The 14382-nt window shown below is 37.3% G+C and overlaps 1 protein-coding gene across 1 annotated transcript in view; it reads left to right on the forward strand.

Annotated features, from left to right (window-relative positions):
* Positions 1 to 13353: 13353 nt before the first annotated feature.
* The window catches only part of LOC139733032 (crystallin J1A-like), an 86849-nt gene continuing 85820 nt past the window's right edge, over positions 13354 to 14382 (forward strand). Inside the window, exon 1 of the mRNA XM_071643876.1 lies at positions 13354 to 13372. The gene's annotated coding sequence lies outside the window, so the exon portion shown is untranslated. The remainder of the gene's footprint in view (positions 13373 to 14382) is intronic.

Genomic DNA, 14382 nt, shown 5'->3' on the forward strand with positions numbered 1-14382 from the left:
GAGCTGATACTAGTGTTGTTGGTGAATGAGAGGGAAAAGAGATGTTGTGAAACCGGCCTCTGCATACCATGCATGCCGATCTTGAAAAGCAGAAGTGGAAGGTTTAGTGATTGGGGTTTCGTTTAAAAACCTCACCAATATATTATTTTGCAAATAGGACGGCCTACTTCACAAGTTTTATTCCACACAAGAGACCACTACCATTTTCACAATTCAGTCGTATTATGATCAAGGATACTGGTTGCAGCAGTGACAGCGATGCTATTAAAGCAATGAAGAAAGCAATTATAAATTTAGTTGAAAGTAAAAAAAAGAGAAAGATAGTTAAGTCTAGCTTTTGAGTCAATGAAGAGAATAAGAGCATAAGAGTTCATCAATTAGAACTCGTATAGCTAATCATATCAACTAGATACCCAGTTAAATGCAGGTATGTACTCTCTAAAAAAAATCGAGTGAAAATATTCACTCTTAAAGGAGTGAATGTGAAAAAGAGTGAATTTAGAGTGAAATTGGAGTGAATTTTGAGTGAAAATATTCATTTTCACTCATTTTGGAGTGACCTCAGGGATCACTCGAAGATTTTGGAGTGATCCCTGAGGTCACTCTAAAATGAGTGAAAATGAACATTTTTACTCAAATTTCACACCAAATTCACTCTAAGTTCACTCTTTTTGTATGCACTCCTTTAAGAGTGAATATTTTCACTCGATTTTTTTTAGAGAGTAATGCTGCTTTTGTGACTCTAATAAGATGCACACATAGAGTTCTGTAGGCTGTGCATAATAGTGTACCACTTAATGAGGTACTCTTCTCAATTGGGTAAGTTTTGAATAAAGACTTCTTTGTAACAGTATTTTTCACCTTTTGATTGGGTACTTTGGTTTGATTGGAAAGAGAATCTGCTCTAATTAACTCCATACAATTAAGCAGAGTGCACTATCTAAATAATGTACACACCATTCTCCGGTCATAGGAAAGGGAAAAAAAATGACAGCTCGTTAGTACACTACTTTGAAGTACTGTATGGATAAGAAAATACACTGGACCAATTTCATTGACCTCTGCCCTCTATGATTTTTCAGATTGAGAACATTGATGATCATATTTGAGTTACTCCAAAAATAGTTGGCATGCCATCATTTTTTGCAGCAGTTCTGTGGCATGAGAAATTCACAAAAATTTCCACGTTTGAAAATATTTCACGCTGACAGTATTGCTTGAGTCATTTCAAATCCATATTCCACTCAGATTCTCAAGTGAGAATCATGTTTAACTTGCACCTACAATCTTGAGGGTATATACTTGCTGATTCATTTTAACTTCTTACAGGCTCAGTTAATTAAACAAGGAGGTGAAGACAGAACGAAAAATGTTCCTAGAGATAAAAAACATACCTTACTTTAAGACACAATTCATTGTATGATGATGATAAAACAAATGATGATGATAGTAACATTATTGATGATGATAGCAATGATTGATGGATTGATTAATTTTATTTTCCATACAAAAGACAATGGCTGGATAGCCTTTGTTTAGCGATTCCAACCTTGCTGGTCTTCCATTGGATCCAGAAAGTCAAAATTACAAATATGATACAATATAAGATACAAAATACATTTTAAAGTGAAAAAAAGAACAATTGCATATTACAATTGGTACATGCAAAGAACGATGATGATGATGATGATGACCGAAAATGATAATGAAAGTCGTCTCTTATGGTAACATCATCAGTGTTAGCTCTTATCTTCCCGAGGGCTCTGCCATTATTGTGTACCCCAGCATCGCCAAGGAACCATCACACACCTGGGACAAGAGGGGCATCATGGATAAAATCCTGCATTCAAGAAGTGATGTGCTGGGCAGGATTTGAAGCTAGAACCTCCCGTTCAAAGGTGCAGACACCATCATACCACTGATAGTGTCATTCACACAAACAAAACAGTAGGATGTAGACTGCGATCCAAATACAGAGATTTTTTGCCCACCAAAACTGCCAAATATTGAAAGATTTGGACTACGAGGCAACTCTCAAGATTTGTATCCCGCTAATATATGTTCGTGTGAATCTTGCTACAGTTTTTGACTTTTTTTTTGGAGAATTTAATTCCCTCCACCAGCATATCGTTCAAAGGACTTCTGAGTATGAGCTAGCTATGGAGGAAGTTATAGGCTCTCCCACAGGGCTAGCTTCCTGGGGAATTAGGAGAAATTCCATGCCACCTGCTGACTGGGGAGAGGGGTGAGGAAAGTACAAAGCTATAGAAAAATGGTGACTTTAGGCTCCCAGGTACCGCAGGAATGGCAGAAAAGTTCACCATCGCCTAGATGCACTGACTATCAGGCTACAGCAGCACTGAAGGTTCTTGTTGGAGAACTCACAGCGTGAGATACTATAAACGCCATGCTGCCGGATTTTTAGGGCATGCTCCCCACTGGGTCACATCTTTCACCTTCCCAGCGTGCAGGGAAACCTCATGAAGTGTTTCCGTCACAAAGCGCCCTATTCATGGGTATGGCCACATGGGTCACATAACACCTTTTGCCGTCAACACAGGTTTCAAGTTCTGCAACGGTACATCTAGAAGTGTAACCACACCAACAGACTTTATGAATACTTCTATGGCTTTTCCACTTCTTTCTCCTTCTCTCTCTCCCCCCCCCCCCCCTCTCTCTCTCTCTCTCTGTTTACATTGTAGCTCAACAAAAGGTTGCATATTTTTAACACAGGATATTTGCAAGGTTTGCACATATTCTCACCTTGCTGAGAACAATGAACTTGACAAAGTTGTGAAATGGATTAACATTCTTTACAGTCTGGTCCCATGCATTCTTTAAAGTGACGTGAAAGTTCAGTGTGGAGCTTAGCATACAGCATGAGCATCATAATGTAGAGTGTTTATGTTTTATAGGGTATTATACTGCATGGTTAATCTGATTATAAAGGCATGGTAAAGTTCATGCTCAATGAAAGAGATTGGTATATTGTGAGAGATGAGACAGAAAGCTGTGGGAAGAGGCATTAACAATATCCTTTAACTTTTAAATATTATGTTGTTTTCCCCCATGATTCTACGAAAGACTGTAGAACATATGGAAATGAAAACAATGGACATATGTTTCTATCTTGTCAAAGCATTATTCTTTTGTTTATCAAAATGTATAATTTTAGCCTCAGCTGAAACTCCAAAACTTTTTTTTTTTTTTACTAACAAAATCTAAGAGCTCTTTTCTTTTTTGCTTGAAAGCATAGTTGGTAAATTGATGAATTTCTATACCATGATGTGTCATCTGAGGGCATTTCATAAAGCATTTTCTCCAACAACTTTTTCGGACAAATTATCTCAGCCTATCAGGTATGAGGATTTCAGTAGCTTATAATGGTTTGTCAGAAAAATGATGGGACAAAACACGTCATGAAATGTCCCCGTGTTCTTGTTTCATTATAGTCGTCATATCCGCATGCCTGAGAAATATCTTTTCTTTTCAGATGTTATTTTAGATTGAAGGCTACACTATATCGAGTGCAATGATGCTACATGATTGACAGACAGTAATTGGCTGAGATAGAGATCAGAAATCCCCATGCAGGTCCAGCCATCTACCAGAATTAAAGAAGCCTGGCTAACTTTCAGGCATTGGCTGCTGAGTGTGAGGTTTCCTGTGTGTGAATAAAACCATTTAATGTCACATGGACTGTGGTAACCAAGAAGGAGGAAAAATAAACTGCTGAGGAAAAGTAAACAACGGCAGAAGTGTGACCCTAGATGAGGATACAAGAATGTTGATGAATGCCTTTACTCTACCATGTATAATTGAATTATTTCCACCTGAGCTCATTTCAGGAAATATTAGCAGGGATATCCTTTCCAGGGTGTGCACAGAAGCTAGTCTCTTCTCCCAGACCTCATTTTGTCAAAGTGGAATTCTTGAACGGTGAAAGGGCTTTCAGACACAGGAAAAAAAGGAGTATTTACTTTGTTGGAATTGTGATGGGAGATTAAGAAATGTTTTCAAATTCATGCATATTTGCATTCATATACAATAATTGGAGAATTGTGGTAGGAATCTGGACTGTATAAAAGAAGACTCCTGGCTCTGCTCATAAAGTGTGGAGCTTCCCTCTTGGATATGTACTTTACCAAATATTCCCCTTGACCCAGACAAGCTAGCTGTAAAAATGGTGGCAACCACAGGGCAATACTGATAGCAGGGCAGGGTCATTTTGAAGAGCAGGGATAAAATACTCTTTAAATGAGAGAGACAAGTTTACAGTCCTATTCCCCTGAATCTATCTATATAATTATGATCTACATTCCAAAGGGTCTGTGTTGGCCTACAACAAGTTTTGAGACTTTTGGGACTCCCTTTAGAATCCAATTTGGTATAAGTATGAATCAAAAACATACAAAAATGAATGATTTTAGATAGATCCCCTCCCTTGTTGATGTTGGTATTATGTATCATGGTGTTATGGTGGTATTATGTATCATGATGTTATGTAAAGTTGGCAGAGTACTGTTGTTATTGAGATAATGGACACTTAAAAAACACACACACAAACTTTCTGAGAAGCAGGATAGTTCTTCTTCTTGTTGCTGTATGCGTTGTGGTCAGGCAGTGGAATGTGTTTCAATGAGAAAAGTATTTTTGGTTCCTCTCTTTCTTCCTGCTTCTGTAGTCCCGGCCCAGTGCATTCTAATCATGGACGATGAATCACTGGGACCTTGTCCAGAAGCTTATTGTTTCCGAAGCCCTTCAGAAACCATTCTCTTAAAGCCATGAGGGGATCCATGCATTGTAATAGGATCATGTCTTTTCATATCAAAGGATGAAAGTAAGAGAGCATTGTAAGGTTCCTAGAAGAAGGTTTTAATGGGAGCAGCTCTTTCTACCTGGGTGAGGTTTTATGAAGATGTCCCATTCATGACTGTTATAATATATGCAAATGAGGCACTCTGTGGTAGATCTTTATTATGAAACATCACCATCACTACACATTGTCCTTCAGAGTAAACTTTACTTTCACAGGGTGAACTGGATCCTTATATACCTTGTCACAGCTGGTATCAATAATATTATCATCTTCATCATTATCATCATCATTCATTATCATTATTTTGCTTTGAATGAAATGTACAGTCTTTAGAATCTCCAGAACAACCAAAGTCTAGGTTCTAAGACTTAAAAAAGAAAGAAGTCTTGTATCTAAATGCATTCCTCTGCCTATGTTGTATATACCCATGTGCCCTACATTTTGGGTGGTGCATATTGATAGTAGGACAAAATTATCATCATTATCATTTGAATGAATGAGAATGAACAAATTATTATTCTAATGGTAAGACAAGCCCTTTTTCAAAGGTTCTTACTGACAAGTGCTTGAGATAATACCTGAGATTACTTTGCTAAAAGTGGCAAAAAGGACTAAATTCTTTACGTCTCAGGGTAATAAAGATATTTCACCTGTTAATCCACATGAATATCATTCTAATGTCACTTCCATCCATGTTAGGCCATGGGGTGAAGCTGAAAAAGAGGCTTAGAAAATGGGTTTCGTTCCAGCAACACTGGCACTACTTTCTGAATGCGGAAATGTGATGTTTTGTACATCCTAAATTCACTGTAAAAAGTTCTCCTCGAAATATCCTGTAGTTTTTGCGAAAATCCATATTTTATAAACTGCGACCAGCAGCCCAATACACATATTGTAATGGGGCTGCGGATTGTAGCATTTAGGATCATGACAGGGTAGTACCGCGGACAAATGTCAACCTTTAATCGAACAAAAATTCTTCAATTTGAAGACTTAAAAGTAAGGTTGAAGTATTGACAACAGGGTTCGTGCAAGGTTTGGTTCTACAAATAGTCATTTTCTGTTCGATTTGATGACTTAATATGACTAGGTCGAGAGGAATCTGGGAGAGCTACGCTGAATTGACGGTCAGCGCAGGCGCACACATCACTGCGCACAAATTTCGAATCCATTGACTGGATATTAGATGTCTGTGTGTGCATGCGCTGGCCGACAATTCAGTGTAGCTCTCCCAGTTTCCTCTCGACCGAGTCACATTTAGTCATCAATTTGAACAGAAAGGAACTATTTGCAGAAGCAAACCTTGCACGAACTCTGTTATCAATACTTCAAATTTATTAATAAGTCTTCAAATTGAAGATTTTTTCCCGATTTTAAGTTGATATTTGTCCGCGATAAAACATCCGTCATGATCCTGTATGCTACAGTTCACAGCCCCATGACGCTATGCGTATGGGGCTGCTGGCTGCAGTTATGCGTATGGGGCTGCTAGCCGCAGTATAGTTCCCATAGTGTTTCTAAGCTGAAATACATATACACATTTGTAAAGCACTGCTTTTAGCCATATACCTAGAAAAAAAAAGTGAAGTTTTGGTTTAATAGTTGCATTATATCTCATGTTTCAGTTTTTCCTGATGCTGGCTATGCAAAGGAGGACAAGAGCAAAGTGGTTCAAGACCATATGAGAGAGAGCACTGACTGACCGTCAAAGGTCAAGGCAAATGCCTTATATTCTGTTCAAAGACATGTTATTAATCAAATGACTAATCATTCAAGGCAAAAAAAAAGAAAAAAATTCGGTGCGTTTGTTTGTGTGTGTGTCCGCGTGCATGTGGGAGAATCTTATTGTACACACACACACACACACACACACACCCTCACATGCACACACACATACGCACACACATAGTTATGAAGATTCAATATACCCAAGTGTATTAAAATATTCTACATGCCTTGGCCATTTATCACATCAGCATCATAAAAAAGATTATCATAAACATGAACACACACAATGATATAATACATGTATTGATCAGTGCATTACACATACACAGGTGCATACAAACGCTGACATATTATATACACTCACACGCACACATACAAACTCATTTACACACATGAGACATTACTATTAAACAGATCATATTGCTTATCAGTAAACATGTTTTTCTTTTCTTCTTCTTCTTCTTAAGAAGCTTTAATAAACTTAGATCACATAGCAATCACGTTGTTCATGAAATATTATACCAGGGAGGTGCAGCACCTCCCTGATTATACATTACTTTAGCACTAGAAAATTTAATCTTCATAAAATTTCCTGAAGTTTCCATTGCTATCATTAGGTTACAACATGGTGGGACACTACCTCCTTTCATGTAAGATAGCTCAAAATGATAATCAGTCAAATTTTCTAGTTTTAATAAATTTCCTGGAACATTCCATGGTCCAAATATCCTTGAAAGGGTGTAAAAGTTTTGAAAAATGCCAATACATAAAATAAAGGCAAAATTATAGTTTACCCATTCATGAGTGAAAACTGTTGGATTCTGTATTGGAGGCAATGTGTACCTGAAAATCTTGGAGATAATAAAACAGGTTTGGCATTAAAAATTATGATAACACTGCAATTAACTTCCAATATCAGAGGATCTGTGTAAACCTGACTCAACTTATGCACAATTTTCATTTGGCTGGTGTGTATTAGTTTTAGCAAACTGATTTTGTACTCACACCTACATTGTACTGACCTTTCTACATGAACATTCTCTTTTCAGTATTAATAATAGTAACATATTTTTCTTCCCAGAGTGGGAGAAACAAATTTTAATCGTAGTCATTCAGTTTTATGAAAAAAAAACACACTTAGGAAAACATCTTTGTTCTTAGAATAATTCAACCCTAATCAAATCATAATAGTGGGCAGAAATGTTTGCTAAAGGGCGAACAATCACATACTGAGGCAAGGAGTCAAAACATGTTGCATAAACATTGGTATTCAAAATACAGGAAGCAATCTGTATTACAAAGACATTTTATCATGCACAACTTTGGTAAGATGTCAATTCTTGAATATCAATCACATTGACCAAAGCATTGGTGCATATACAGTACATTCTGTTGTTTCTGAACTTTGCATTGAAGTTCTTTGTATATGTGTGAATGTTTCAGTGGTGTATATATATTGCTCCATTTTATCAAGGACAACTTATAGTAACATGACAATGTTTTCACGCTTCAATATCAATCATATTAACCTATTTCCCTTGGCAAGTAATGAGCAGGTTGAGTCTGTTGCAAATGATGCATTTCACAGGCAACACAGCAGAACCTGAAGAGCTTCCAGAAGAAAATCTTGATCTTGATGTGAGCGTCTTAGGGGAGGAAACAGATGCTCCTGCTGACGGACCAGGCTCCTCCTTCAGCTTTCGTTTCCTAGCGAGATTCAGGCGTTTGCTATCTATAAACCTCTTGTAGCATGTTTCATGGAATCCTATTTAATACAATGGAGAAATGAACAGCAATGATTAGCCGTTGGATTTTGTTAGGGGGAAAAAAAGGCTAAACGCTAGAGGGAGGGGTTGAACATTACACTCAATATATCATTAAATGTACGGTAGACTATTGACTGCCAATATTTGAATCTTGTAATTACCAATAGGCCCTAGTACTATGCCAGGTAATCATTAACACCTCATGATCATTGTCATCATCAACTACTTCAACTTGTACTTGCAGTGCAATTACTGATTTTAAATTAAATCTACAGCTTTCAGCACCTGATCACATGCAATATCAATTATCATAATTATGAATACAACTGCCTTATCATCATTAATACTAATTTCACTATCACCACCACCCACTGCTTTATAGTTTGGCACAACATAATGGTAATCATATGTTTTAGGGAGTTTAATTGTTGAAATTATGTTATTGTCATTGTTGGTTTTTTAGATCTATTCATATCAAATATTAATAAGTTAATTTAATGAGATGCTAAATGTGTGTTTTGAGGGGGGGGATTCGCCAATTTCGGGGTGAGAGAAACAAGATGGATTTTTAATATATGGCCATGATTATGAAAATATAAATTTACATGCAGTTTAGACCTTTTTCAATCCAGTCCTGTGTGTCAAGACTTTTACAAAACAATATCACCGATCAGCTACATCAACCTAACCTGGGCTGTACATAGAACAACATGAAAAATTACATCAAGGCTACCTTATAACGGCGCTATGCCATGCCAAGGTGAAATTCAAGATGATTTATCTAAAATGTAACAGACACGCTAACGGCTAAGCTACTGCATTAGCGCCCATTATAACATACACAAGCAACGTTCATAACATAGCTAACGTTGTACTTGTAGTCATCATGGTCATTAGGATTTAGAATACGCATATAAATGTATGAGTGAGACTGCACTGCAGTGTCGACTGCTACGACTGTACGCACGTAAACTAACCTGCAAATTATCCTACTACGTAGGTTGCAGTCAGTCCCCCTGAGCAGCTGAATCACTTCGTTCTGGTCTGCGATTTCACGGTCTCCCCCACTCAATTTGATCCACTCTTTAGCACACAAAATAGGTTTCGTCTATCTTAGGTTTGTCATAGCCGTGAAATTTTCAAACTTCATCGATGTTACATGCATAATAACGCATCTTAAAAGTTTCGGCTGAGCAGACGACGTAGACACGTCGACAGGCTCACAGGGGGCGGCCATTTTGACTCGTAAACAATAATTCTCGATTCGGATTGGATAACATACATCACATGATCGTTCGCGAATGAATATCGTACACGGCAAAGTGTACATATTCAGCTCCTCAGTGACAAAAAAGTTCACTGTTTCCCCCTAAATTACCAAAATACTACAGGAGGGTTTGTGTCGAACTTTTTCCTGTAGCCTTTTTGATTATTTGTTTACACGTAGCTGCGGAGAAATTTTAGTGCCGCAGTTGTCGGAACGAAACAAGCGAAAAAACCAGCTCACCCCATGGCCTATGTACGACCCTGTATTGGAAAACAACCAAGTGGTAGAGTATCCATTGACTGAATCCTTGTGATGGAAGTATGCACAGTGTTTACAAACATTTCCCTGAATTGATCTATAACAATGCTGTATCTAGATGGGATGCGCTAATTCAGAGAAAAGTTACAATAGGCACATACCTCAATAAACAAGTGCTCTTGATTCCAACTTCATGGAAATCTGTCTTTAGACATTCCACTGGAGGACATCATATTCCTTTGTAGATACCTGTAATTGCAGAGTGCGAAAGTCAACAACTCTAGTGAATCATAATGAAATGCCAGAAAAAAAAAAAATGATTTCATTTTGAATTTGGTGTAGTGAAGAAAGAATTAAACAGAGAGTATTCATACCATTGTATATAAGCCAATGTAACTTGGTATGCATTTACAATGAAAGTTTACTCCCAGAAAATTGATTAACAATGTCCCCCCCCCCCCAATTTTACAAATAATACTTGAGGCTAGATTTTACTCCATATTGTTTTGTATTCAAAATATAAATGATTGATTCTTTATAAACTAGGAATATTTCACATTCAAGTTCTGCAACATGATTTCTTCAGTCATTTTGGCACATTTTATGTATTGACAATCATATCCAAGTACCTATAGGTGTATTTTTGAAATAGATATTGATAGACATATAGAAAGATTGATAGATAGACTGACAGGAAGACAGGTAGATGGATGTAATTTTGCTTTGAGAGCAGGAAGAATAAGAAGGGAAAAGAAAGCTTATACAAAGGCATTCATCCAAGGTAACCTTTCTGTGTTGATTCATTTTTTTTTTCAGTTCAATTCAGTGTAATTAATTCAATTTGGTTCATTTTCATTTTTCTTCAACAGAAATTAACATAACAATCATTAGAATATTACAGATGATCTTGAGTACAGAATAGTTGACTGTATGACGAAATTAGAGATAAACAGAATGCATGTACACATAGTGTCAATCCAAACTTGTTACAGTATCAATGCTTTAAAAAAAACCTAGATATATCGCTACGGCGACTGATATGCCTCCGCCATAATGGATGGTTCTCCTAATAGGTCTATAGTACAATGTCTTGACAATGTGTGATGACAGTTTCACACAATTGGCAAAATATTAAAATGACAGGTTTGACACAAATGTGCTGAATGTTCACTTTCCTAGAACTAGGTTCAATTGGATGAATGATTAAAATGTCAGAGTGCAGGTATTTGGGGAACTGATGATTTTTACTTGACTTTTGACCCTTTTATAAGTTTATGCATTGAGTAATTTTCAAGGTATTGAGAAAAAGTATAATTTCAGTATCAAATGGGAAAATAGCATTATCTAAACCTGGCCTTTGACCTTTGACCTCACAGTTCCAAAGAGAATCACTGTTAGGTTGAACATGCATAAATATGTAAGTTTCATGATGATACCTTGAGTTACTTTTGAGATATGGAGGAAAAAGTGCAATTCAGCACTTTCACTTGACCTTTGACCTTTGACCTTTTGGTAAGAAACTTCCCACAGAATATATATTGGGTAATACATGTATACATCAAGTTAAAAAAAACAAACCTTCAGGCACTGCATAAATATAAGGAAAGTAGTGATATTTTGAGGAGTTGACCTTGATCTTTGACCCCCTGACCTTTGAACCATGACCCCCAACTTCCCTAGATAATCACTGCCCATTGGAACAAGCATATATACTAAGTTCCATGAAGATACCTTGAACCATTTGCGAGATATGGAGAAAAACATGAATTTTCAACCTTTTTTTTCATAAAATAATCTGTGACCTTTGACCTTTAACCCCGTGACCCTAAAATCCAAACAAAGTATTATCTCCCCAGGATATACCCTCATACCAAGTTTGATGTAACACCACCACACGGTTCTTAAGATATCAACAAAAACAAAACGGGACGGACGTACGGACGTACGGACGGACGACCCGAAAACATAATGCCTCCGGCCACTTCGTTGGCGGAGGCATAAAAATTATAATTGACGGGTTCACTATCAAAAAAGCAGCATTTGAATACTTTGGACAACTCGTGCAATAAAAGCTTTCTTAATTGCAAAAGGAAAATACAAAGTAATTCAAAACAGCACAGACATTTATAGGACCAAAAAACAAAAACACAAACACAAAAGAACAGCAACATGCTATGACCCCCCCCCCCAAAAAAAAAAAAAAAAAAAAAGAAAAGGAAAGAATGCCTACAAGCTGCTATTGAAAAATCTGAACAAGGGCCAAAGGTTGATGCCTTTATAATCACCCCAGCATTGTCAGGTAGGCTTACCTGGGTATGGGTCAGTAGAGGGATGCTGTGAGCTCAACATCTTGTCCAGGGGTTAACACACCACTCAAGATTTGAACCCCAGACCTTCTGTTTACAAACCTTTTGGTCTTATGAACTATGCTGCCAACCACAGGGTCAGCTTAATCTGCCATTACCACCAGCAGGATTATATACCACTCTGTCAGATATTACGTACTGGCCTCGCCCGACCAGACGCCATGCGATTATACAGTGACTGGGCTGCAGTATAGTTAGTATTTTAGCCCAAAGAAAACTGTGGATTTTTTTATGTAAGTAGAATAAATATGCCCCACAAGAATATCATCAAGATAAATGACAGGGTTAGGAAACAAATGATCTACAGTGTTCGCATAGAGGGCCATCTAAGGTAACAATGATTCTGCAACTTGACTTTTTTTAATACTTGCAAATATTATAAGTATAACTATAGTAAAGTGGCAATTTACTCTTCCATGCTACATCAATTTTTCTTTCCAGCTGAGAGAGAGTTTGCCATTAATTCTTACTAGCTTTTTTTTTTTTTTAATCTAGGCTGGACTCAATCTACTTGAGAACACAGCAAGACATTATAATTTACATAATGACTTTTAAGTTTCAGTACCGGTAAGTCAAACCAATAATGCCTAGTGCATCTTTGCTTAGTCATACCTGACCACTTCAGCGACAAAGTGCATCCTGAGTGACATTACGGAGCTATACTTCTTCTAACTTATCGTTGCTACTTTTGGGGAGGAACTCGTTACAAGATGATACACGAAGAATTGCTGAATCACTGTCATTTTCACAACAGAAACGAAGTTTGTACTTTGCACGCAACCCCTTGTTACAACTAGCCTGCAGTAAACACAAAACACGTGTAGAACCAAATGAAATGAGTTTCGTCTGCTACGTCCTGCAATAAGACATGGGATTCCAGAAATATTCCACTTATCGTCTTGTTAAACAAAGAAAAAAGACTGAATGCAATGTCATGTACATTAATAGATAACTTCTGAAGGATATTAGCAATCATTACAAACAGAGGAAAGATAAAAAACAGTATTTTTCAGAACAGATAGGGTATCGTTTGTCTTACTTTCCCGTACACTAGTAGTATTACAGTTAGATGCAAAGTCATTCCCAAACAGAAACATAGGGGGCCGGGGCGACGATCTCGCATTGGAACATTTCTGCTGGAGAGCTGAAAGGAAACCCAGACAGTGTCGTACGTATCTATTACTGCAGATGAATTTTTTATTGTTTAAATCAAAACTGTTTATCGAATAGCCATATTTACGAAAGAGAAACAGAGAAACAGATATAATCTCATTTGTAACATAATCCCACGTACGGTTTGGGATATTAGCATGGATAGGGTAGCTAATCTCGTTAGTTTTACTTTACTCTGCGACGATGGTCCAATACGTACAGTCCCATATATTCATTTTGATGTTGTAAAATCTGATCGTTGCAGGAAATGGGTAGAAATTTACGTAAATATCTAGAACCAGTCTAATTTACTAATAATACTAGATCTACTTTGATTTGCCTACATATATATGAGCCGGGGAAGTTCTGATATGTACAAATTTGCCTTGAATATTGTGAGCAGGATGTTTTATTTATCCTCGAATCTAGCTAGTGCAGTGCTGTGGTGTACTACTACTAAACCTTACAGTAAATTCACAGTACTCTCCGCGTAAGCGGGTATCGCTTAAACGGGTACTCCGTTTAATTGGGTAGTAACGTCACAATCAGTTCCAATGCACATTAAAATTACCTGATAAACGGGTTGCCTCTCTGCATAAATGGGTAAATAATTTTCTTCTAATGTAATTTATCCCCACATTTTATCGCAGATATAACACTTAAGAAATCATGAATGTCAAATTTTCCACGGCTAATAATCGCATTCTCTGCTTATGTCGCAAAGAAGACCGATCATTTGGGGAGTGATTAAACATGAAAACACGCGTACCAGTACCGACTTGCCACACGTAAACGAACATTACACATGTAGCTGGCACTCACAATTGCATAGACAAACAGGAGTTGAACACACTTGCGCTCCTCCCTTGCTCCGCAACAACATTCACAATACGAGAAATTTGCAACAAAAATCAGGCCACGCACCAGCTCCATAATTTTGCTTTTCCCCAGTTACTTCTCGAAAAGTAACCCGACGTTCTACATGACTAGTGCACGCAAAGAGATGTGTTCATTTCGGAAAACGCC

This window comes from Diadema antillarum, unplaced genomic scaffold (genome assembly GCF_040938485.1).
Source record: "Diadema antillarum isolate AM-2024a unplaced genomic scaffold, OU_Dant_1.0 seq00000460_RagTag, whole genome shotgun sequence".
NCBI lineage: Eukaryota > Metazoa > Echinodermata > Echinoidea > Diadematoida > Diadematidae > Diadema > Diadema antillarum.